Below are 27,179 nucleotides of genomic sequence, written 5' to 3' on the forward strand. Positions count from 1 at the left end.
AACTATCATGGTGGTTGAAACATCATTGAGAAGGTACCCCTAACTCAATCCCAATTGAAGTGATTAACAACCCAATAGTATTAATTAAACATGGTGAGATACATGTGATAACCCAAGTACTAGATACTCAAGAATTGTCCATAACCGGGGACACGGCTAACCACGATTAGATTGTACACTCTGCAGAGGTTTGCGCACTTTTCCCCACAAGACTCGATCGCCTCCGTTGGATTTCTCGCACTACATGGTGTTTGAGAAATGGATGACCGAGACACAGTCTTTCAGAAACGTTAACTCTCTACTCCTGGTAGACCATACCAAACCTACCAAACCCACTACCTGCTGATCTACCTCTTCAAGAGCTTCCCGTAACTTACTCAACTATGCTAGAGCCCATAATAGCTTGTGGCTGCACACGGAAGTTTCTAGCATGAATCATCTCAGTTCCCTTTGAGCCTGGGTGGCGGTCCATAGGAAGATCACACGGGTACCCCGGGATTTCCAAAAAAATACAGACAACATTGGGTTCCCCAGGTGCCTCAATCCACCCAGTTGTTTGATTAAGTTGCCACCTTAAGTTGAACCATTAATTAACAATCTCACATCTGTCATGAATTTCACTCAAACCCAAACCACGTCTTCGAGCATAGCATAGCAATATAAGCAATACGTAGAAGTAACTCCCAAGGGTTTGAATATAACAGGGCAATAGGTTCTACCTGAGCAACTACCTCCCAACCCACAAGTTAATGACATCCTAATCATGCAATGTTTGAGGATTGGAACTAATGCATAAAAACTAGGTAATAAAGGGATATGATCAAAGTGTTACTTGCCTTGCTAACGAACCGCGAATCCTAGAGACTCGTAGTAACACGCTTCGCACTCCGGGAATTCTATCGGAAGCAAACAATGACATACATAAGTAACAAGCAACGATGCACAAGCAAAACTCAAATAAGAGAGGTTGACCAGAAAGTTCAACTTAAGAACTCCGGTACGCAAAAAGAATCAAAACAAACGAAGCAACGAAAGTCAAGCGGCGAAAGAAAACCACTTCGTTCACTAATCTGAACTTAGGTCAAATTTTACAGTAGAAAAAACTTGTTTGAGTTGATTAACCGGAAAGAGGGTTTCGAGACGAAACTCCAGGCGCTTGAATCGCCTGATTCCGATAAACGAGCGAAAAGATAAACAGAAATTAAGATCGAATCAGAAATCGTGATCAGAAAAATCACGGAATAAATACGAGAAAAATAAAAACGACGAACAGATTAACGAACGAACATTCATTATCTGGATCTAAACGAAGAACGCGTTCGTTAAAAGGAACGAACGAGCGAACGCTCGCTAAATAAATAAACCGGAAAAAACCGATCTATTTTAAAAAACGAAAACTAGGATTTTGAAAAAAAACCGAACGGTTTTTAAGAAAAACCGGCGGTTGGATCCGGCGGCTACCTCCGGCGAGGGCTTGGGCGGCGGGGTGCGGCGGCGGCGCGGGTGGCAGGCGGCGGGGCTCGGCGGCGGCGGGAGGCGCGGCACGGCTCGGGGCGGGGTGCGGGAGGCGGCGATGGTGGCGGTGGGGGCTCGAGCGGCGCGTATATAAAGGGGCCGGGGTGGGGGGGCTTGGAGGAGGGGGAAAGGCGGCGGCGACGGAGTCCGGCTCGGACTCATCGTCCGAGTCGGCGGCGGTTGGGCCGGCCTGGCTCGGCTGTGCCCTAGGCCCAGTCGGGCGCGGGATTTTTTTTATATAATACTGCCGACAGAAGAAAAATCCTAGAAAAATAAATAAAACAAATCTAAAAATGCCAAAACAAATTTTCACCGTCTAAATAAAATATTTAGGACGAGTTGAACATTTTATTGGCCCTAAAATGCAATTTTGAAAACGTGCAATTTTTCTAATGCAAATAAAATCCAAATAAAACCAAATAAAATCCAACAAATGATTTTAATATTTTTCCTCCAATATTTCAATTATTTTGGAGAAGTCATATTATCTCCACTCATTTGATTTAATATGAAATATTTTTCGGAGAGAAAAATTATTAAAATTAAAATACTCGTTTCATTATTTGATAAAAATCAAATATGAAAACCGGAAAATCCGCAACTCTCTCCATGGGTCCTTGAGTTGCTTAGGATTTCGAGGATTGTGGAACAGAAATGCAATAAATCATGATATGCATGGATGATCTATGTATAAAATTCCAAATTGAAAATTTGGGATGTTCAGATTATATATATCGGAGAGTAGGATTCTTTTTACTCCTCAGTCCCTTCGTCGCTCTGGTGAGGCATCCTGACGTAGAGTTTTGACTCTTCTCTTCTCAAATTTCACTAATTTTTTTTAGGATCATGCGGGTATCTTGGAATCGTTCTGATGGTTTTGTGACGAGAACATTGTTCTTGCTGCCTCCTGACATTTAGGGGTTGTGGCAGTGTCCCAGGGAGTTGAGCTCCGAGGTGCTGTCATCACAATTTTATCGTTACAGTTCTGGAATACCTGAGTTTCGCCGACATGGAAAATCTCTTTTATGCAGTTGTTGGTGAGATAGCCTCGACGCCACCCAGTAATGGGGCGGGAGTTCGGGAGTATTGCCATAACTCGTATAACAGATGCTTTTCGAAGGTTGAGGTAGATGATTTCCGAAGGTTTCTTGGTTATGTGTTGAAGGATGGATACAGCTGGATGTAGGATTTGCTAGTTTTGGGTGAGATATTATGCTTCCCCTGTATCCCCAACACCTGATTGCATAACCAGAAAGTTTCGGGAGTTTATAAGTGGGAATTCATGTACCTCTTAGGATATCTTTCCGACAGATGTATGATATGAAATTGGGGTTCGACGTCTAGTGGTCCGCCTATCCACGGTTGGTTTTACAGTGGTCTCGTTGTGTCTTAAAGAGTCCTTGGCTATGCTGACTCAGGGATGCTTCATATGTCATGTGCACTGCCTTGTACATGATGGCACTGCACGATCGAGCCCATGTGGGCCCCACCACGAAAACATCGGACGAAATCTCTATCATATGTTTGTTCCGGCTTATTTTGCAAGCCAATCCTTTGTTTTGTTTTCCAGTTGTGGTATTCGAGTTGCTTCAATGTCAATTGTGTTTCCATACTTTTCCTAAGCAGTGTTCTCATATTCCTATATTCCTATGTGAATACTAATCCTTCTCGTTTATCGAGATTGTCATGTCAATTCTTTTCAACCGGCGTGTTTCTCTTCAAGTGGGTCCGTTCATTTCAACATCCGCAAGATCAACTCAAAGTCTTCTCAATGTTGTTTGTTTCATCCGTCCTAAGTTGTCTTTGTTTTCCCGCCCTCCCACCCCTTTTTCTTCAAGGACTCGGACTTCTTAATCAAGTATCTATTTTATTCATGTGAACTCTCTTCATTCTTTCCAATCAATGTTCTTACCCGGTGGTTCTCTTGAAGATGCTCTACTAGTTCATCATTCTTCATTCTTTTCCATCTCCGGTGGATTCAATTCAAGCCTTGGTATTGAGCATAGTATTTTCATTTTGCCCAATGCTTTTCTTATGGCGGTGCACCTCTTAATCATTCCCCGCTTGCTATTCAATTGTTCCGGAGTGCTGAAGATATCTTAGAAGATTCACATTTCCATTCTCGATCCGTTCAAGCTATTTCGAGGATGTTATCTCATTCAAGCCTTTTTAATTCAACCGGCGCAATCTATCTCTTAAATCCTTCAACGGTGTTTTTCTCTAGAGTGGGCCCTAACCCACAGGTCTTTTCCAGGATCTTACCTGACTCTTTTAATTCTCCCGAAGCTTTTCAAATTCTTTTCCAAGTTTGACGTAAGAATGAGTTATCATCAGTCAGTTGGTTTCTTCAAGATATTTCTAATTCTTATCACCATTGGCTCAAACTTTCTATTCTTCATTCCGGAGTGCCAAAACAATTCATGGTGGTGTTTCTCGTCGTCATTCTCAACATTTGAAGACCGAAGAAGAGTTTTCCTCAAAATCTTATCCATTCTCTCAGAGATGCGTAGTTCTAGCTTGATACCATCCTCTCATAATTCCTTTCTATTGTGAGATATTCTTTTCACCCTTCCGGAGCAATTCAAGAGTCTTTTCAGTTTGTTTCTCCGGAGCCCATCATATCAGAATTATTCATGCCAGCTTTCAGCTATCATTCACTAAATCTTACCGGTGCATCATTCAAGTATTCTCTTATCAGCTCTTGATCTCTTCGTTTCACTTGTATCTAAAATTCTCTCAAGTATCTTCTTTCGTTTTCCAATTCTTCCCGGTGAATTGTGCTTCTGCTACTTTTCTTGTTCAATTCGTATGGTGGTTCGTTCAAGAATTCTCTTCTGTTGCTATTGTATTTATTCATTCGTTGTTCCCAAATCCTACCAGTGGTTCGTTGAAGACTTTCTCAAGTTGGCGCTATATGTATCTTAGTCCTTTCTACGAGAATAAGTAGTATGCCAAATCCGTTGCTTGTCATCAATTAAATTGGTGAAGGATACGCATAACATAATTCTTATTCTTGTTTCATCCAAGTGATAAATTCCTTCCTTCGGAGTTTGTTCATAATGAATAAATTCTTGATTTTCTTTTGTTCATCTTTTCTTCCTCGGAGTTCCAAGCTCTAATTATCACGGAGATCCATCTAAATCATTACAAGGTTTCACCTTGTGTTTTCAACTTCTCTTTCTTTTTGTTATCCTTTTTTTTATCGGAGTTATTCATGGAGGCTCTACTTGATGGTTCATCAAGGATTTAATTCCTTCTCAAAGTGTTCATTGAGATTCTTTTTAGAGGAGCCCAAGCATTCTTCATCTTGCAATCCGGAGTGCAATTCTTTCTTCCGTATCATTGGAGGTGGTATTATGTCATTCTTGATAATATGAGTTCATGTTTCATGATTCACATGTTGTTAAGAATGAGGTATTTTAAATCCATCAACCTCTTCTTTGGAGTTATCTTATGTCATGTTTCACCTAAAGCCTTCCCTAAGGATTGTTGCTATGATGGTGCTTATAAATGACCCAAGTTCTTTTATCCTCCCGGTGAATAAGTTTCTCGTCTCCTTGGTGATAACAATCCAATCTATTGTTTTGTTAGTGGCAGAATTTCACCTCATAATTTTGGGATGTTTTCCAGAAGCCCACTTCAAGCTTATCCTTTTCGTTGTTGGTTTTCCAACAACTTCGTTATTTCTTTCTTGGAAGGGTGCTTTCCAAGCTTACTTGTGGCAGAAGTTGGCATTTTCTTCTCCATTCTTATTCCTATGATCGATACTCTATTCTTTCTCCCGGAGGCATTGTGTTGTTGCTCTCTCCTCTCATCATCTTGAATGTTGAGGATCGTGTTTCTTTTCGTGCTAATCCATTTAAACGGAGTGTTGTGCCCTCTTCTCAAGTCCTTTTCATCCTATCAAGTCTTTCATCTCTTTTCAACCGGAGTGCTATACAAATTTGTTCTTCCTTGTTCCTCTTTTCTAACAGAGTGTTTTCAACTTCGTTCATCTCCGTTGTATTCTTTCTTTCAATTTGTTCGACTTTTGAAGGTTCTTTGGTTTCACTCGTTGGTCAAAGAAGCAACTTAGATTTACCTTTTCTCTTCCTCTTCCATTTCCCTCTGGTGCCATCATAGATCTCGGGACGAGATCCTCTCGTAGTGGTGGAGTGTTGTGACACCCCGAGACCGATGCGCCAGGTGTCTTCCAATTATTCGTCGTCGTTGCCATGTCATTCGCTTGTGTGTGCATCTTGTCATTGCATCATGTGCATTGCATCATCATGTTTTTCAAACTTGCATCCGTCCCAGTCTCCTCCTTCTCTCTGTTGTCCGTTCTGAGCCCAGACACACTTGCACGCGCCCGCGGCACGTCCGAATATTATTTTATTAGCGGCTGGAAAATGTTCTCGGAATGGGGTGAAAGTTGGCATGCGGTGTTGTTATGTTGTCAGTAGGCCGCCTATCAATTTTCGTCGCATTCGTAATTCGTTTGATGCCCCAACGGATAACTATAACGGCGGTATAGCCGGTCTTTTCGTCGGACGTCCTCGGTCTCCAGAAATCATGCTGGGCTGCACCTCTCCCATCTTCTCGCAGACCATCTTCATCATCACGGTGGTCACTATGATGAAGAGGGAGTAGTTCACCCTCGGGACTGAGGGTATGTACCAGTAGCTATGTGCTTGATCTCTCTCTCTCTCTCTCTCTCGTATTCTTGATTGGGCACAATCTTGATGTACCGCGAGCTTTGTTACTATAGTTGGATCATATTGTGTTTCTCCCTCTCTACTTTCTTGTTATGAATTGAGTCTTGATCTTTGAGGTTGTGTTATGTTGGATTAAGTATTGTATTTGAGAACACTTGATGTATGTCTTGCGATGGGATATCAATGGTGACAATGGGATGTTTTGTTGATTCACTTGATGTATGTTTTGGCACTCAACTCACACATTCCGGAGGTGACATTGGGGTAATCTATGCATCGGGGTTGATGCATGTTTTCTTCCTACGTTCTCCAATAGAAACTTTGTAGTGATTCTTTGTTGCACGCTGAGGGATTGTTATATGATCCAATTATGTTATCATTGTTGAGAGGATTTGCACTAGTGAAAGTATGAATCCTAGGCCTTGTTTTCAAGCATTGCAATACCATTTTTGTTCACTTTTGTTACTAGTTACCTTGCTGTTTTTATATTTTCAGATTACAAAAACCCATATCTACTATCCATATTACACTTGTATCACCATCTCTTCGCCGAACTAGTGCACCTATACAATTTACCATGGTATTGGGTGTGTTGGGGACACAAGAGACTCTTTGTTATTTGGTTGCAGTGTTGTTTGGGAGAGACCATCTTCATCCTACGACTCCCACGGATTGATAAACCGTAGGTCATCCACTTGAGGGAAAATTGCTATTGTCCTACAAAGCTCTGTGCTTGGAGGCCCAACATGAGTCTACAAGAAGAAGGTTGCGTAGTAGACATCAAGCTATTTTATGGCTTCATTGCCAGGGAGGTGAGTTCTTGAAGGTATATCTTTAGATCTTGCAATTGAATCTTTTAGTTTCTTGTTTTATCACTAGTTTGGTTTATAAAAGAAAACTACAAAAAAATGGAATTGAGTTTGCCTCATATGCTTCATCTTTTTAATGTCTTTCATGAAAATGATGGAAAGGAAAATTGTGCCAAAGTGTTAGAAGAAGAAGTCAATAAAATGTTTGGCACTAAGCCTTTGAATGAGGAGCATGATTACAATGTTATTAGTATGAATTCTTAGAGTATCCATCATGTGAATGATATGCAAAGCCATAAGCTTGGGGATGCTTTGGGACCACTTCAAAGGAAAAAGATTCGTGCATTGTCATCTAACACAACTCGTTTTGGGCAGTAAAAAGAAGGTTGCGGAGTTCTTACTTACCATCCTGCAGTTCGCTGTTGTCTTGTATAAAGTCTAAACAAATACTTCAATTGCCATCTTTTGACACATTTTACTAACAATCTTTATCAGCTTCCTCACTTGATGTTGGTTCATCAATATCTCATTATCCCATATGCACAAAGGGTCGAAGCGCGGATCTTTACCAATGACATATGTACCTAAAAGCACCAAGTTAATATTAGAAACTAAACAGCCATTGCACAATGATGTAGTACAACACTCTTATATAATATCTTATAACATCCAATATACTCACATATTAGATGAATTAACATCTTATATTATGAGCCAGAGGGAGTTTATTGCATTTTTACAAATTATCAGCTGATTAACTATTATTGTATCCATGGGTTAGAGATAGTTTGGGCTCAAATAGCCCTAAAGTATATCCAAACATGAGGGCTAGTTTGAGCTAGTTGCATCTAACCCACCCAAAAAAACAATCCCACCCAAGAGGTGTTAATTGGAGCTAGTTCTCCTAGTGCATTTATTGTCAATCAAACCCTGTCATCCAAACACCTCTTTGGCTAGAGTTAGTTCAGGGTTAGTCATGAGCTAGAAACTAACACTAACCTCTAGCTAAGTTAGAGTATCCAAACAGGGTCGTGTTGTTGTTGTTGCTGCTGCTGCTCTTCTACGTATATCTAGACATCATCAGAACATTAAGGTAACACTCTTCCTTTTTCCTATGTAGCCTAGGATTGCATATTTAGACATTTAGTACAGTGCATGTTGCTATGAAGCCTCAGATATATTACATATGGCCCTAGTTAACCTAACTATAAATGGGTTACAAATATATTCAATAAAAAGTCTGATTCACAGATTAGTCCCTTATTAACCCCCAGCCTATATGGTACCAGCTACCGATATCCTGAACAGTGAGTATATATAAACCATGGGATAAAACTAACCTCAATGGAAAACAACAGTCATTCACAAAATTGTCTTGTATAAGTACATCAAGAGGCATGTTAAGCACAATAGGCTAAACATCAACCGAATATATCCATGGCAGAGAAAATATTCTCCAAAAGGTAGCTTCAGTGTGCAGGTTTAAGCACGCTACTAAAGAAAAACAAGTGGAAAGGTTTGTTAACTGCAACATGCCTAACATTTAACAACAAGCAAACATGGTGATTCCAACTGGTATTGTGCTTGTCTAAGTACACTAGTTATTGTTAAATAAAAATGGAAAGGTGTGTTAACTACAACATGCAGCAACCAAATGTGGTCATTCATAGTGGTATTGCTGAAACTGGTATTGATGAAATTGAACTGCACAGTTCATACTTGCACATATAGAACATCACATTGTGAATAACTGGAATAAACAAGGCATACTACAGACAACCAAAGATAGCATTTGAAACCGGACATATGCTAACTACAAACAACCAAACAACCAAAAAACTTTAAAAGAGGCATATGCTAGCTACAACAAGCTCAACAACAAGCAAATATATGCATTCATATTGGTATGTTTAAAACTGGTATTGATGAAAATGTACTACACAGTAAATAGTTGCACATATAGAACATCACATTGTGAACAACTGAAATAAACAAGGCATACTTCAAACAACCAAACATAGCAATTAAAACTGGACATATTCGCACTGCACTACAAAAGCGACTCAACAAAACAAATCATGGGTTCCCCCCTATGAAGAGGCATGGCAAAACAAATCATGGGTTTCCTCACTTGTCACAGATGGGCTCATTCCCGTGGGAAGAGCACGGACCCGGGTGCGCTCCATGTTGTCGCAGATGTGCTCCTTCCCCTTGCAAGAGCACGACTGTAGGGTACCCTCCCTGATGTCACAGATGGGCTCTTTCCCCTTGGAAGAGGAGGAGAGGGTGCCCTCCTCGTGGTCGCCGTCGATGAGGTCTGACTTGCAAGCTGTGGATCCCAAGCCAAGGTCGCAGAACGTGTCCGTCAAAAATGACAAAAGGGGCTCGATGGCGATCTAAGATGGCAGATTCTTGACAGGGAGCTAGAAGAGATCAATGGCGGGGCCATGGATGAGATCGACGGTGGTTGAACCCAAGGGTTTGGGGTGGGCCACTTAACCTATGACATGGCCCGCGTCAGGCCATCATTGTCGATGACCTCGATGTTGTAGCCGGCGTCCGCGACATACTGATACGTCTCCAACATATCTATAATTTATGAAGTATTCATGCCATGTTTACAACAATTTTATATGGTTTTGGTATGATTTGATTAGAACTACCCTGGACTGACGTTGTCGTAATGCCCCAGATGTAACTTACCATATTTGTATTCCAACTCTCGCCATTTTCGGCTCTAAGTTATGATATTCCCTCATGGTTGGGTTTTGTCTTTGTTTTGCTTTTTGTTCATGTCATGCATTTCATATCATGTCATCATGTGCATCGCATTTGCATACGTGTTCGTCTCGTGCATCCGAGCATTTTCCCTGTTGTCCATTTTGCAATTCGGCGCTCCTACGTCCTCCGGCGCCCCCTTTTGTCTCTTTCCGTGTGCGGGTGTTAAACATTCTCGGAATGGACCGAGATTTGCCAAGCGGCCTTGGTACACCACCGGTAGACCGCCTGCCAAGTTTTGTGCCATTTGGAGTCCGTTTGATACTCCAACGGTTAACCGGGGAACTGTCAAGGCCTCGTGTATGTTGCAACCCAACACCCCTACAAAGTGGCCCAAAACCCATCCAAACCCCTCCATCCTCTCGGTCGTTCGATCACGATCGCGTGGCCGAAAACCGCACTCCATTTGAACTCTCCAAGCTCCCTCTACCAATATAAAACGTCTCCTCCTCCTCCTCCATTTTCGCAGATGAAACCCTAGTCTCCTCTCCCCTCTCCGCGCCGGACGTGTCCGTCCGCGCCGGGCGAAACCGCCGGCCGCCGCCTCGCCCCGCTTCGGCCGCCGCGCAACCGCACTGCACCTCGCCGATGCCGCTCCGCTCCTCCGCACGCCTCGCCGCCCCCGCCTCGCTCCGGTGCCGCACCTTGCCGCGCCCAATCTAGCCTCGATCCGGCCGGAGGAGAAGCCCCGGCGCCGGATCCGGCGAGTTCAAGCTCCGGCCACCGCCTCCTTCTTCCATTCCGGCGAGCCCGACTCCAGCCAACCTCGAGCTCCGCAAGAACCCTAGATCCAGATCTGCTTCAGAGGTTGATTTTTCGTCCAAGTCGTTTTTCTGTTCATATTTTCTATTCCTGTTCAACCTGCCATAACTCTGTCATCGTAGCTCCGTTTTGTGCGTGCCATATATCAAAATGTTCACCTGGATGTGCTCTTCGTTTTCTTCCATTGTGCCATGCTTGTTTGAGTCCATCTTGATGCCCAAATTATTGATGCAAGAGTGCTATAAAATGTTAGTTCCTGTTACTTAGCAGATCTTGAGTATTTTTCATTTTTGCCATGATTATTGTGTGCTTCCTATGTACTTGAGCTCTACATGTGTTTTGAGCTATGCCATGCCATCTTTACAGGGGTGTATGCCATGTATTTTTGTGATCAATGTGGTTACTAGCACATGCATGCAAAGTAGCTCTCGGTATATTGCTGATTTCAGGGACTTAGAATTTCACTAAGTCATTTCCCTGCTGTTATTTTAATGCCATGTATTCATGTTGCTACAGAGAGAACCATGCTTCTTTTGAGTATGTTCAGTAAGGATGATTTGGATATATGGTCATGCTCTATCCATCCATGTCCCTGTTTGCATTTCTGGAGTGCCCTAGCATGACTCAATCTTGCTCTACTTTTGCTATAAAAAGTTCCTGGCAGATTGTTTACGTGTTAATCAATTTTGCCAAGGTTGTTGTAGTTGATCCATGCATGCTATAAGTTTGTTCTTGCTTTGGTTAGCTTCATGAACATGTCTTCTTGCTGGTAGTATGATTAGCTTGTCATGCAATGCCTTGTGTTGAGTGCATCGAGCTCGCAAACATGCCTTCATAATTCTGTTGATACCATGCCCAGTTTTCTGCAAGTCTGAATCTGTTAACGAAACTTGCTATGTTTACATGGGTGCCATCATATCTTCTGATCCTTTTTGGCTTATGGTCAGTAAGGGACATTTGTTATATGCTTTGAGTAGATACATGCCATGCCTTGTATTGCTATGTTCTGTTCCTGTAGCATGTTGTTATCTTGCTCTAAACATTGCTTCCTGATGTTAATTCCTGTCGTGTTAGTATTTTTACTAAGTCTGTGAAGCTGATATCTTTTGCACTTCTGCCATGCTTGTTTGAACCTGCTATTGTGTGATTTAGCCGTAGCTCAGTGTTCTTCTTTTGTCAAGCATCTTGAGTAGATCACTGTCATGTGCTTTGTTGCTATGTTAGAGTGCAGTAGCTTAGTTTCTTGTTGCATTCTAGATGACATCGTGTTGTTTATCGCAGAATTGTGCCATTCTTGTTTTGCTTGCCATTTGCAAACCGTGCATCCGTTTCCGGTGATCTTTATATCAATTTTGACCGAAATCAACTCATCTTTCCAGCGGCACACTTGGTTTTCCAAGTTGAGGCTGTTGGGGAACGTAGCAATAATTCAAAATGTTCCTACGTGTCACCAAGATCAATCTATGGAGTCATCTAGCAACAAGGGAGGAGTGGATCTACATACCCTTGTAGATCGCGCGTGGAAGCGTTCAAGAGAACGGGGTTGATGGAGTCGTACTCGTCGTGATCCAAATCACCGATGATCCTAGCGCCGAACGGACGGCACCTCCGCGTTCAACACACGTACGGAGCAGAAACGTCTCCTCCTTCTTGATCCAGCAAGGGGGGAGGAGAGGTTGATGGAGATCCAGCAGCATGACGGTGTGGTGGTGGAAGTAGCGGGATTCTAACAGGGCTTCGCCAAGCGCTGCGGGAGGAGAGAGATGTGTCACGGGAGGGAGAGGGAGGCGCCAGGGCTTGGATGCGACTGCCCTCCCTTCACCCCACTATATATAGGGCCAAGGGAGAGGGGGGGGCAGCCTTGGCCCTTCCTCCAAGGAAGGGTGCGGCTAGGGAGGAGTCCCTCCTCCCCAAGGCACCTAGGAGGTGCCTTCCCCCTTTAGGACTCTTCCTTTCATTATCTCTTGGCGCATGGGCCTCTTGGGGCTGGTGCCCTTGGCCCATATAGGCCAAGGCGCACACCCCTACAGCCCATGTGGCCCCCCGGGGCAGGTGGCCCCACCCGGTGGACCCCCGGGACCCTTCCGGTGGTCCTGGTACAATACCAGTGACCCCGAAACTTGTCCCGATGGCCGAAATAGCACTTCCTATATATAATTCTTTACCTCCGGACCATTCCGGAACTCCTCGTGACGTCCGGGATCTCATCTGGGACTCCGAACAACATTCGGGTTACCGCATACTATTATCTCTATAACCCTAGCGTCACCGAACCTTAAGGGTGTAGACCCTACGGGTTCGGGAACCATGCAGACATGACCGAGACGTTCTCCGGTCAATAACCAACAGCGGGATCTGGATACCCATGTTGGTTCCCACATGTTCCATGATGATCTCATCGGATGATGAAAGTGCAACTATCCCTAGGTGGTTTTGGTAATTCATAACAACATATAGCTCATTGAGCTAATGCTATTCCAAGATGATTATTTCAGGAAAGCTCAATGATTGGCATGGAATGGATGTGAAAGTGGAACCCTCAAAATGCTAAGGACAAAGAATTGGCTCAATCTCAAAAGTTCAAGACTCTTCATTTTATATTTTAGTGATCCAAGATCATACTGAGTCTTTAGGAAAAGCCAATACTATCAAGGAGGGATGAGGTGTTGCTTAATGAGCCTCTTGCTTTATGTGCTTGGTGATATGCTCCAAAATCCTCAACCACTTTTCCATAGCCACAAATGACCTAAACCCTAAGCCAAACTCGGTCATACCGATTCTGCCAATCCGGTGCCACCGAGTTTCACTTGTCATTTGCCACTGCCAAACCCTAGCAATTCGGTCCTACCGATAAGGATCTCGGTCTCACCGAGATGGGGTTGCAAACTCTCTGTTTCCCTTTCGTAACTTTTCGGTCTCACTGAAAGAGCGAATCGGTCGCACCGAGTTTGCAATGTAAACTCTCTGTTTCCTTCTTGTAACTTTTCGGTCTCACCGAAAGAGGAAGTCGGTCCCACCGAGTTTACCTGACCAACTCTCTGGTTAGCTAATTGCCAAACTCGGTCTCACCGAGATTACGTTATGCCCAAACCCTAACCGAATTGGTCCTACCGAGTTGCATGTCAGTCCCACCGAAATTCCTAACGGTCACTAGGTTTACTATTTCAGTCAGACCGAGTTTTCTGATTCGGTCCCACCGAGATTGGTAGATTGTGTGTAACGGTTGGATTTTGTGTGGAGGCTATAAATACCCCTCCACCTCCTCTTCGTTCGTGGAGAGAGCCATCAGAACACATACATCATTCCAACTCATATGTTCTGAGAGAGAACCACCTACTCGTGTGTTGAGACCAAGACATTCCATTCCTACCATATGAATCTTGATCTCTAGCCTTCCCCAAGTTGCTTTCCACTCAAATCTTCTTTCCATCAGATCCAAATCCTATGAGAGAGAGTTGAGTGTTGGGGAGACTATCATTTGAAGCACAAGAGCAAGGAGTTCATTACCTACACACCATTTGTTACTTCTTGGAGAGTGGTGTCTCCTAGATTGGCTAGGTGTCACTTGGGAGCCTCCGACAAGATTGTGGAGTTGAACCAAGGAGTTTGTAAGGGCAAGGAGATCGCCTACTTCATGAAGATCTACCGCTAGTGAGGCAAGTCCTTTGTGGGTGATGGCCATGGTGGGATAGACAAGACTGCTTCTTCGTGGACCCTTTATGGGTGGAGCCCTCCGTGGACTCGCGCAACCGTTACCCTTCGTGGGTTGAAGTCTCCATCAACGTGGATGTAGGATAGCACCACCTATCCGAACCACGGGAAAAACATCCGTGTCTCCAATTGCGTTTGAATCCTCCAAACCCTTCCCTTTACATTCTTGCAAGTTGCATGCTTTACTTTCCGCTGCCAATAAACTCTTTGCATGCTTGCTTGAATTGTGTGATGATTGCTTGACTTGTCCTAAGATAGCTAAAATCTGCCAAGAACTAAAATTGGGAAAAGGCTAAGTTTTTATTTGGTCAAGTAGTCTAATCACCCCCCCTCTAGACATACTTTCGATCCTACAAGTGGTATCAGAGCTTTGGTCTCCATTTGCCTTGATCTCCATAGCTTTTGGTGGTCATAGCCTTGGTTTCACAACCTAGGAGAGTATGGCGTCTAGCGAGGGAAATTATCACCGTAGAGGTCCTTACTTTGATGGCACTAATTTTGCTAGTTGGAAGCATAAAATGAAAATGCATATTCTTGGACATAACCCAGCCGTATGGGCTATTGTTTGTGTTGGTTTGCAAGGTGAGTTCTTTGATGGGAGAGAACCAAACCGTGAAGCTACCGCGGATGAGTTGAAGATGTTGCAATACAATGCTCAAGCTTGTGATATTCTCTTCAATGGATTGTGCCCCGAAGAATTCAACAAAATCAGCCGCCTTGAGAATGCAAAGGAAATTTGGGACACTTTGATTGATATGCACGAAGGTACTGACTCTGTCAAGGAATCCAAGTTGGATGTGCTCGAAAGTCAACTTGACAAGTTCAAGATGAAGGATGGTGAAGGTGTCGCTGAAATGTACTCTAGGCTTGCTCTCATCACAAATGAGATTGCCGGCTTAGGAAGTGAAGAGATGACTGATAGATTCATCATCAAGAAGATCCTAAGAGCCTTGGATGGGAAATATGATACCGTGTGCACATTAATCCAAATGATGCCCAATTACAAAGATCTCAAACCAACGGAAGTGATTGGAAGGATTGTTGCCCATGAGATGTCACTCAAGGATAAAGAGGAACTTCACAACAAATCAAGTGGTGCCTACAAAGCCTCATGTGAAGTCCCCACATCATCAAGTGAGAAACAAAACTTCAATGAAGAATTGAGCTTAATGGTGAAGAACTTCAACAAGTTCTACAAGAGTAGAAACAAAGATAGAAGCTTCAAGTCAAGGTCCTACAATGACAAAAGATCTTCTAGTCGAGAGCGAAACTCCTACAATTGTGGAAGACCTGGACACTATTCCAATGAGTGTATGGCTCCCTACAAGAGAAGAGAAGATTCTCCAATAAGAAGAAGCAAAGAATCACCACCAAGAGAGAGAAGGAGTAGAGATGATCGTTATGAACGGAGATACTCACGAAGAAGCAAGGATACGGAAAGGAAGGAAAAATCATCAAGGAGCTACACAAAGTGAAGACATCAAGCTCATGTTGGTGAATGGGTATCCGGCTCCAACTCCGACAGCCACTCCGAGAGAAGTTATCACTCCGACTCCGAAGATACTCAAGATGAAGGTGTTGCCGGTCTAGCACTTGTGTCAACCAACTCCTACGACATATTTGACTCACCAAATGAAGGAATTGGAAGATGCTTCATGGCCAAAGGCCCTAAGGTAACACACCCCGAGTATGTTGACTTTAATAGTGATGAAGATGACTTGTTAGGTGATGATGATTTGCTTGTTAACAACTCTAGTGATGAATATTATGGTGAAATATCAATTAATCATGCTAAAACGAATGACAATGATAAGGAGAAGATTGAGGCTCTAACTAAAGAACTAAACACTCTTAAGTTAGCCCATGAAACTATCTTCGAAGATCATCGAGAACTTTTAAGAGCTCATGAGAAATTACGCTTTGAAAAGCTTAATCTTGAGCAAGAGCATGAGTTCTTAAAAGCAATCAATGATGATCTCCGCAAGAAAAGTTCTTCTCACATTGCCAAGCGTTTACTTTTATCCACTTACATGCCTCAAGTCAAGACTAGTAACAAGAATAAGAAAGATTCTTCCTCTAGTAGTAACAATGATCATGCTAAATCCAATATTGTTGCTTCTAGTAGTTCTCTTGATTCCACTAATGATTCTCTTAGCCAAGTTACACTTGAGCAAGAAAATAGCTTATTGAAGGGAATTATAGAGAAAGGAGTGTACAAAAGCCTTGCCGGGAGTAAGCAATTCGAGGAAATTGTGCGCAAGCAAGGAATGCACCGGAAGAATCAAGGTGTTGGTTTTGAACGAAAGTTCAATGCCAATGGAGTTGAATGGGAAGAAGATCAATACCCCAAGACAAAGTTTGTTCCTCAACAAGAGAAGTATGACCCTTCCTTCAAAGGAACACAAGCTCAAGATGATCTTCCACCACAAGACTACAAGCAAAAAGGCAAGGACAAGCTTCAAGAGGAGATTGATGCATTTAAAGAAGCCCCTAAGACCTTAGTCAAGTGGATTCCCAAGACTACTTCAAGTTCCACTACATCAAGTACGACTACAACTCCAAGGATTCCCATCAAGATGGTGTGGATCCAAAAGAAGAAGAACTAGAGAGTTCTCGAGGGTGACTCCGCCAACATACCTCACTCTTATCATTTTGGCAAGAACAAGTGCAATCAACTTCCACATCTTGCACTAGTTCAAGGAGTCACAAACCCTCTTGTTGGTAAGACAAGGGACAAGGTAACCTAAAGTTTTCATGGCCATCATCTTGTGTGTGCATCACTCTATGTCTATGGATATCCTTGTTTGTTCCTTGTGGGACTAACCCATGTAGGTATTGAAAGTGCAATTCACTCAAATGGATAGCTCTAAGTGATCTACATCAACATTGAGAATCCACATCTTCAACATCTACATGAAGTCATCATCGACAAAACCCAAGGTTAGTTCATCCCTCTTAGGGGGGATATCACATCTAGGGGGAGCTTTACTCTAAGACTTGAGCTAAAGCAACTCTAAAAGATGTGAATACAACAATGCTTTATGTAAAAGTGGTAACCCCACTCGAGCTTAAACGATGAGTATGACCTACGATCAAGTGTTCTCACTTGACTCCTAAGTCAATATACTCTTATATAGATGACCTAGTCATCGCAAATTGCTTGATAGATGCTAGAATTGGTTGTGCATGCTTTGCCACATATTTCATTTGCCATCTTATTGTGTGAGCATGTTGGTTGCATATTTTACTCATTTGAGGACATCCACTTGTTGTTTTGATTGTTTGGCTTTCTTCTTTTGCCAAGTGGATGGACAAGAATGCCTAAGTACCTCCTCTAGCTATCTATGCTTTTCTTGTCTCAAACTCTATTCATGCTGCATCACAAAATTTGATCAAGTCAGATTCGAACCACTCTGTGTGAGGAGCGCTCGGAGTCCCCGATTCTTCATAGACTTAAACTTCCAAAACCTCTTTATGAATCTCGGTCTGACCGATACTCCACTTTCGGTCCTACCGAGTTCATTAAGTTGATCTAGGTTTTCGATCTCGGTGCAACCGATTTGAACTTTTCGGTCACACCGAGTTGCAATAACTGCACACAGTTTTGCATCTCGGTGCCACCGAGTTGTTCCACTCGGTCACACCGAGAGGGTCAGGCTATATATATAGTGACGGGCAAAATTTTGGAAATTTCTCCGAAACCTCTTCGCCTGCGCATAGCTCGCTCTGCCTCCTGGGTCTCCGGATCGTCTTCTCGCCGCCAGCAGCCTCCAGTCGCCGGTCTTCATCGCCATCAACGGGAATTCTGCCCCGCCGTTGCCGCCGTAGTGAGTCTCCGCCGAACTAGGGTATGGACTCGATCTTTGTGCTATTCTTCAATCTGATTCCTAGCACATTGTGATCATCATGATTCTTGCCACGTTTGATAAACTCCTATCCAGTCAATGAACTCGTAGATTAGGTTTAATTCGAAAATTTTAGGGTTAGGTTTCCGCCGAAACCATCTCGGACCCACCGAGTTGAAAAACTCGGTCCCACCGATCTGGCTTATGCCATTGCACAAGTGAAACTCGGTCTGACCGAGAGTCACTTATCGGTGCGACCGATTTTGGAATTCTGTGAAACCCTAGCAGTCTCGATGCCACCGAACTGTAACTCGGTCTGACCGAGTTCACTAGTTCTGGTGCCAAAACTGCTTCGGTGTCACCGAGTTTGAAAATCGGTAGATCCGAGATGATTTCACTGGAAAACTAAAACTAAGTTTTTGAATTAATCTTTTGCAAAAATCTCTGCTTTTTGTGATGCTCACCCACTCTATCTCATCTATAATCTATTCACAGGGTCAGCAGTCAGTTTGCAACATGTCTGATCAAAGTGATAGCCAGAATTTGTCTGAGCAGCAAGTTGTGATGAGTGAGGGCACTAGTCCCTCAAGTTCTTCAGATGATGGCAGCAGGAGTACCCCCATCAATCTGCCTAAGGCTGCCACACGTCAAAGGAAGAAGAGAACTTCTGATTCTGAAGATGAAGACTATGTGGCAGAGGAAGAGGCCACGTTAAAGAAAGTTGAGCCAGCTCAAGGCACAAAGCCAGGTCTGAAAATCAAAAGGCCAGCAGGCAGGCAGCCCATGTCTAAGGCAAGAGTTCCCACTTCCAATCCTAGGAAGGCTGCAACTGAAGAAACCATGAAGTTTACCATGGAATCTGAAGAGGAAGCAGGTGGCCAAGATAAGAAGAAGAAAAGAGCCAGAACTACCACTGCCAGAATTATTGGCAAACCCTCCATGAGAAGAGACTCTGAGGGAGAAGAGGAAGAAGAAGAGGTTGTTGCACCAGCACCCAAGGCAGCCAAACTTATGGGAGATGCCATAAGGTCAGGAACAACTGCATCCAAGCCCAAGGAAGCACCCAAGGCTGCATCTAAGCCAAAGAGTGCACCCAAGAGAAATACAAGGAGTATACCTGCTGCAGAAAAGAACAAGGCCCCAGTGCCTGAAGCTACTGAAGAAGAGGAAGAGAGTGTCCTTAGAAAGCTCAAGCCCAAGATCCCAGACCACAACGATGCTCATCCTGTGGCTGAGGACATGAAGCTCAGGAGAGATTCAGGGCTGAGGAAGTGGAGAGAAGCAGATCCGTATGCTTCTAGGAGAAGGACTGCCGTGGATTACAGATTTCACACCAAGGAGCAGCAAGATTTCTATGAGACTGTTTTGCTTGACAAGAAGCCAATAGTATGTGACATGAGATGGGTCGACTGGACCTACATGAAGGAACATACCCCGGAGTGTACGACAGCTTTAGTGCGTGTGGAGTTGCAGACTTTGTTGGGCAGAAGCTCACAAAGTGGAACGAGGAGCTAATCATGCAATTCTACTCCACAGCACACTTCTACCCAGATGGGAGGATCACATGGATGTCAGAGGGTACAAGGTACCAATCCACTGTTGAGGAATGGGCGAAGTTGATCAATGCCCCAGAGGAACAAGCAGATGACTTGGACATTTACGCCAAGAAGAAGATGGATCATAACTCAATGTCCAACATGTACAAGGAGATCCCCAATGAAGCGCTCGACACGTTCAAGTTTGGCTCAGTGCATTACCTTCTCTCAGGACTGCCCACTATCAATTGGATACTAAGGCACACTCTGTTGCCTAAGTCTGGAGATCACAAGATGATCAGAGGTCACGCGATCAACTTGCTTCATGTCTTCGACGTGCCTCAGAAATTCAAGGTCATGAGTCTCATTGTGGAAACCGTTAAGAGGACAGCTGCAGACCAGAAGAGGAGTTGTGGGTATGCCCCACAGATTCAGGAGCTCATCAACTCCAAGATGGGCACGGGCGTATATTTATTGGATAAGGAACACCTGCCCATCCGTCCAGATTTTGAAGATAACCAAGTGGTTATGACTGAGAATGAGCCCTCATCTGCCCATGCACAAGCTAAGAAGGAGAAGGCGAAGAAGGAGAAAGCTGCCAGGATGCCTACTCAAGAGGAGGCATCTGAATATTTTCTGAAAACCAAACAAGAGCAGCTTGGTTACCTGATTGCGTCCACCCTGCGGATTGAGCAAGGACTAGCCACCCTGACTCAGAACCAGACGAGCTTGGAGAGGATCATGGAACAGAGGTTCTATGACCTTGACATCAAGGTGACTGAGATACAGACTGCCGTGGAGCAGCTCCAGGATGACATGAACGAGAGGAGAGGTAGGACCACGACTGATGCTTTTGCCAGGGTGCCACGAGGTCCGAGGTCGTCTGCACTGCCAGTTGCTGACACCAGAGCTACAACGTCTGCACCAGCTACAGCCTCAGTTCCACCAGCTCCAGCATCCACTTCAGCCTCAACTCCTACCACATCTACTGAAGGCTTCGTCCTTGGCGTGCTCCGGACTCCACCACCACCTGAAGATCAAGCCTGAGCGTCGACTTAGCACTATGCATTTTCTAGGAACTTTTTGATAACTTGTTGCCAAAGGGGAAGAAAATGTATAGATCATAGGCTTCGAGAGAGAGTGTTGCTTTTTTCTCTCTTGTTTTATTTGGTGGTTTTTTGAACTTTGTTTGCTTGTGTGTGAGATACTACGTCCTTATGCCTGTGAGACATCGATGGTCAAGTGTTTGATCATAAGCTACACTTAATATTTGCTTAATGTTTGCTTAATGTTACCATTCTATCTATCTTATGTGATCACTCACTATTCTTGGTGATGAGTGCTTGTACTTCTTTCTTATCATTTTTGAGCGCTCCACCAAGATGTATGTGACATGGAAGAGTAACCCATGACTCTAACTCCTTGTGAATTTGCAGTCCAAAGCAAATTTTAAACATGCACAAATTTAGGGGGAGCTCTTACTTGTCACATACTTCTCAAAGCGACGATGTACTTCATGATTATTATAATTTGTCGAAGCTTTGATCTATATGTTGTCATCAATTACCAAAAAGGGAGAGATTGAAAGTGCAACTACCCCTAGGTGGTTTTGGTAATTCATAACAACATATAGCTCATTGAGCTAATGCTATTCCAAGATGATTATTTCAGGAAAGCTCAATGATTGGCATGGCATGGATGTGAAAGTGGAACCCTCAAAATGCTAAGGACAAAGAATTGGCTCTAGCTCAAAAGTTCAAGACTCTTCATTTTATATTTTAGTGATCCAAAATCACATTAAGTCTTTAGGAAAAGCCAATACTATCAAGGAGGGATGAGGTGTTGCTTAATGAGCCTCTTGCTTTATGTGCTTGGTGATATGCTCCAAAATCCTCAACCACTTTTCCATAGCCACAAATGACCTAAACCCTAAGCCAAACTCGGTCATACCGATTCTGCCAATCCGGCGCCACCGAGTTTCACTTGTCATTTGCCACTGCCAAACCCTAGCAATTCGGTCCTACCGATAAGGATCTCGGTCTCACCGAGATGGGGTTGCAAACTCTCTGTTTCCCTTTCGTAACTTTTCGGTCTCACCGAAAGAGCGAATCGGTCCCACCGAGTTTGCAATGTAAACTCTCTGTTTCCTTCTTGTAACTTTTCGGTCTCACCGAAAGAGCAAGTCGGTCCCACCGAGTTTACCTGACCAACTCTCTGGTTAGCTAATTGCCAAACTCGGTCTCACCGAGTTTGTGCAATCGGTCTCACCAAGATTACGTTATGCCCAAACCCTAACCGAATCGGTCCTACCGAGTTGCATGTCAGTCCCATCGAAATTCCTAACGGTCACTAGGTTTACTATTTCGGTCAGACCGAGTTTTCTGATTCGGTCCCACCGAGATTGGTAGATTGTGTGTAACGGTTGGATTTTGTGTGGAGGCTATAAATACCCCTCCACCTCCTCTTCATTCGTGGAGAGAGCCATCAGAACACATACATCATTCCAACTCATATGTTCTGAGAGAGAACCACCTACTCGTGTGTTGAGACCAAGACATTCCATTCCTACCATATGAATCTTGATCTCTAGCCTTCCCCAAGTTGCTTTCCACTCAAATCTTCTTTCCATCAGATCCAAATCCTATGAGAGAGAGTTGAGTGTTGGGGAGACTATCATTTGAAGCACAAGAGCAAGGAGTTCATTACCTACACACCATTTGTTACTTCTTGGAGAGTGGTGTCTCCTAGATTGGCTAGGTGTCACTTGGGAGCCTCCGACAAGATTGTGGAGTTGAACCAAGGAGTTTGTAAGGGCAAGGAGATCGCCTACTTCGTGAAGATCTATCGCTAGTGAGGCAAGTCCTTCGTGGGCGATGGCCATGGTGGGATAGACAAGGTTGCTTCTTCGTGGACCCTTCGTGGGTGGAGCCCTCCGTGGACTCGCGCAACCGTTACCCTTCGTGGGTTGAAGTCTCCATCAATGTGGATGTAGGATAGCACCACCTATCCGAACCACGGGAAAAACATCCGTGTCTCCAATTGCGTTTGAATCCTCCAAACCCTTCCCTTTACATTCTTGCAAGTTGCATGCTTTACTTTCCGCTGCCAATAAACTCTTTGCATGCTTGCTTGAATTGTGTGATGATTGCTTGACTTGTCCTAAGATAGCTAAAATCTGCCAAGAACTAAAATTGGGAAAAGGCTAAGTTTTTATTTGGTCAAGTAGTCTAATCACCCCCCCCCCCTCTATACATACTTTCGATCCTACAGATGAACCACGATGTCGAGGATTTGATCAATCCCGTATACAATTCCCTTTGTCTATCGGTACGATACTTGCCCAAGATTCGATCGTCGGTATCCCGATACCTTGTTCAATCTCGTTACCGGCAAGTCTCTTTACTCGTTCCGTAACACATCATCCCGTGATCAACTCCTTGGTCACATTGTGCACATTATGATGATGTCCTACCGAGTGGGCCCAGAGATACCTCTCCGTTTACATGGAGTGACAAATCCCAGTCTCGATTCGTGCCAACCCAACAGACACTTTCGGAGATACCCGTAGTGTACCTTTATAGCCACCCAGTTACGTTGTGACATTTGGCACACCCAAAGTATTCCTACGGTATCCGGGAGTTGCACAATCTCATGGTCTAAGGAAATGATACTTGACATTAGAAAAGCTTTAGCATACGAACTACACGATCTAGTGCTATGCTTAGGATTGGGTCTTGTCCATCACATCATTCTCCTAATGATGTGATCTCGTTATCAACGACATCCAATATCTATGGTCAGGAAACCGTAACCATCTATTGATCAATGAGCTAGTCAACTAGAGGCTTACTAGGGACATGGTGTTGTCTATGTATCCACACATGTATCTGAGTTTCCTATCAATACAATTATAGCATGGATAATAAACGATTATCATGAAAAAGGAAATATAATAATAACTCATTTGTTATTGCCTCTAGAGCATATTTCCAACAGTCTCCCACTTGCACTAGAGTCAATAATCTAGTTCACATCGCCATGTGATTAACACTCATAGGTCACATCGCCATGTGACCAACATCCAAAGAGTTTACTAGAGTCAATAATCTAGTTCACATCACTATGTGATTAACACTCAATGAGTTCTGGGTTTGATCATGTTGCTTGTGAGAGAGGTTTTACTCAACGGGTCTGCAACATTCAGATCCGTATGTACTTCGCAAATCTCTATGTCATCTTGTAGATCCAACTACTACGCTACATTTGGAGCCATTTCAAATAGCTGTTCTACTTGGAGCTATTCCAAATCGTTGCTCCATTATACGTATCCGGTATCTCTACTCAGAGCTATCCGAATAGGTGTTAAGCTTGCATCGACGTAACTCTTTGTGTCGAACTCTTTATCACCTCCATAACCGAGAAACATATCCTTATTCCTCTAAGGATAATTTTGACCGCTATCTGGTGATCTACTCCTAGATCACCTTCGTACCCTCTAGCCAGACATGTGGCAAGGCACACATCAGGTGCGGTACATAGCATAGCATACTATGGAGCCTATGTCTAAGCATAGGGGACGACCTTCGTCCTTTCTCTCTGTTCTGCCATGGTCGAGCTTTAAGTCTTAACTTCGTACCTTACAACTCAGGCAAGAACTCCTTCTTTGACTGGTCCATCTTGAACACCTTCAAGATCATGTCAAGGTATGTGCTCATTTGAAAGTACCATTAAGCGTTTTGATCTATCCTTATAGATCTTGATGCTCAATGCTCAAGTAGCTTAATCCAGGTTTTCCATTGAAAAACACTTTTCGAATAACCCTATATGCTTTCCAGAAATTCTACGTCATTTCTGATCAACAATATGTCAACAAAATATATTCATCAGAAATTCTATAGTGCTCCCACTCACTTCTTTGGAAATACAAGTTTCTCATAAACTTTGTATACACCCAAAATCTTTGATCATCTCATCAAAGCATACATTCCAAGTCCGAGATGCTTACTCTAGTCCTTAGAAGGATTGCTGGAGCTTTGCATACTTATTAGCATCTTTCAGGATTGACAAAACCTTCCGGTTGTATCACATACAACCTTTCCTCAAGAAAATCGTCGAGGAAACAATGTTTTGACATCCTATCTGCAAGATTTCATAAATAATGTAGTAATCGCTAATATAATTCCAACAGACTCTTAGCATCGCTACGAGTGAGAAAGTCTCATCGCAGTCAACTCCTTGAACTTGTCGGGAAACATCTTAACGACAAGTCGAGCTTTCTTAATGGTGACATTTACCATCATTGTCCGTCTTCCTTTTAAAATCCATCTATACTCAATAGCCTTACGACCATCGAGCCGTTCTGCCAAAGTCTACACTTTGTTTTCATACATGGATCCTCTCTCGGATTTTATGGCCTCAAGCCATTTATCGAAATCCGGGCCCACCATCTCTTCTCCATGGCTCGTAGGTTCATTGTTTTCTAGCAACATGACTTCCAAGACAGGATTACGTACCACTCTGAAGTAGTAGCATCCTTGTCATCCTACTAGGTTTGGGAGTGACTTGATCCGAAGTCTCATGATCAATATCATAAGCTTCCACTTCAATTGGTGTAGGTGCCACAGGAACAACTCTTTGTGCCCTGCTATACACTAGTTGAAGTGACGGTTCAATAACCTCATCAAGTCTCCACCATCCTCCCACTCAATTCCTTCGAGAGAAACTTTTCCTCGAGAAAGGACCCGATTCTAGAAACAATCCCTTATTGCTTTCGAATCTGAGATAGGAGGTATACCCAACTGTTTTTGGGTGTCCTATGAAGATGCATTTATCCGCTTTGGGTTCGAGCTTATCAGCCTGAAACTTTTTCCACATAAGCGTCGCAGCCCCAAACTTTTAAAGAAATGACAGCTTAGGTTTCTCTAAACCATAGTTCATACGGTGTCATCTCATCAGAATTACGTGGTGCCCTATTTAAAGTGAATGTGGTTGTCTCTAATGCCTAACCCATAAACTATTGTGGTAATTCGATAAGAGACATCATGGTATGCATCATATCCAATAGGGTGCAGTTATGATGTTCGGACACACCATCACACTATGGTGTTCCAGGCTGTATTAGTTGTGAAACAATTTCCACAATGTCTTAATTCTGTGCCAAACTCGTAATTTAGATATTCATCTCTATGATCATATCATATATATTTTATCCTCTTGTCACGACGATCTTTCAACTTCACCCTGAAATTACTTGAACCTTTCAATAATTTAGACTCGTGATTCATCAAGTAAATATACTCAACATCTACTCAAATCATCTGTGAAGTAAGAACATAACGATATCCACTACACGCCTCAGCACTCATTGGACTGCACACATCAAAATGTATTACTTCCAGCAAGTTGCTTTCTGGTTCCATTTTACTAAAACCGAGGCTTTCAGTCATCTTGCCCATGTGGTATGATTTGCATGTCTCAAGTGATTCAAAATCAAGTGAATCCAAACGGTCCATTTGCATGGAGTTTCTTCATGCATATACACCAATAGACATGGTTCGCATGTCTCAAACTTTTCAAAAATGAGTGAGTCCAAAGATCCATCAACATGGAGCCTCTTCATGCGTTTTATACCGATATGACTTAAGTGGCAGTGCCACAAGTAGGTGGTACTATCATTACTATCTTATATCTTTTGGCATGAACATGTGTATCACTATGATCGAGATTCAATGAACCATTCATTTTAGGTGCAAGACCATTGAAGGCATCATTCAAATAAACAGAGTAACCGTTATTCTCCTTAAATGAATAACCGTATTGCGATAGTCATAATCCAATCATGTCTATGCTCAACGCAAACACCAAATAACAATTATTTAGGTTTAACACCAATCTCGATGGTAGAGGGAGCGTGCGATGCTTGATCATATCAACATTGGAAACACTTCCAACACATATCGTCAGCTCACCTTTAGCTAGTCTCCGTTTATTCCGTAGCTTTTATTTCGAGTTACTAACACTTAGCAACCGAACCGGTATCTAATACCCTGGTGCTACTTGGAGTACTAGTAAAGTACACATCAACACAATGTATATCCAATATACTTCTATCGACCTTGCCAGCCATCTAATCTACCAAGTATCTAGGGTAATTCTGCTCCAGTGGCTGTTCCCCTTATTACAGAAGCACTTAGTCTCGGGTTTGGGTTCAACCTTGGGTTTCTTCACTAGAGCAGCAGCTGAATTGCCATTTCATGAAGTATCCCTTCGTACCCTTGCCCTTCTTGAAACTAGTGGTTTCACTAACCATCAACAATTGATGCTCCTTCTTGATTTCTACTTTCGCGGTGTCAAACATTGTGAATATTTCAAGGATCATCATATCTATTCCTGATATGTTATAGTTCATCACGAAGCTCTAGCAGCTTGGTGGTAATGACTTCGGAGAAACATCACTATCTCATCTGGAAGATCAACTCCCACTCGATTCAAATGATTGTTGTACTCAGACAATCTGAGCACAAGCTCAAC

The sequence above is a fragment of the Triticum urartu genome, chromosome 3A (assembly GCF_056163025.1).
Source record: "Triticum urartu cultivar PI428250 chromosome 3A, HENAU_Tu73, whole genome shotgun sequence".
Classification (NCBI taxonomy): domain Eukaryota; kingdom Viridiplantae; phylum Streptophyta; class Magnoliopsida; order Poales; family Poaceae; genus Triticum; species Triticum urartu.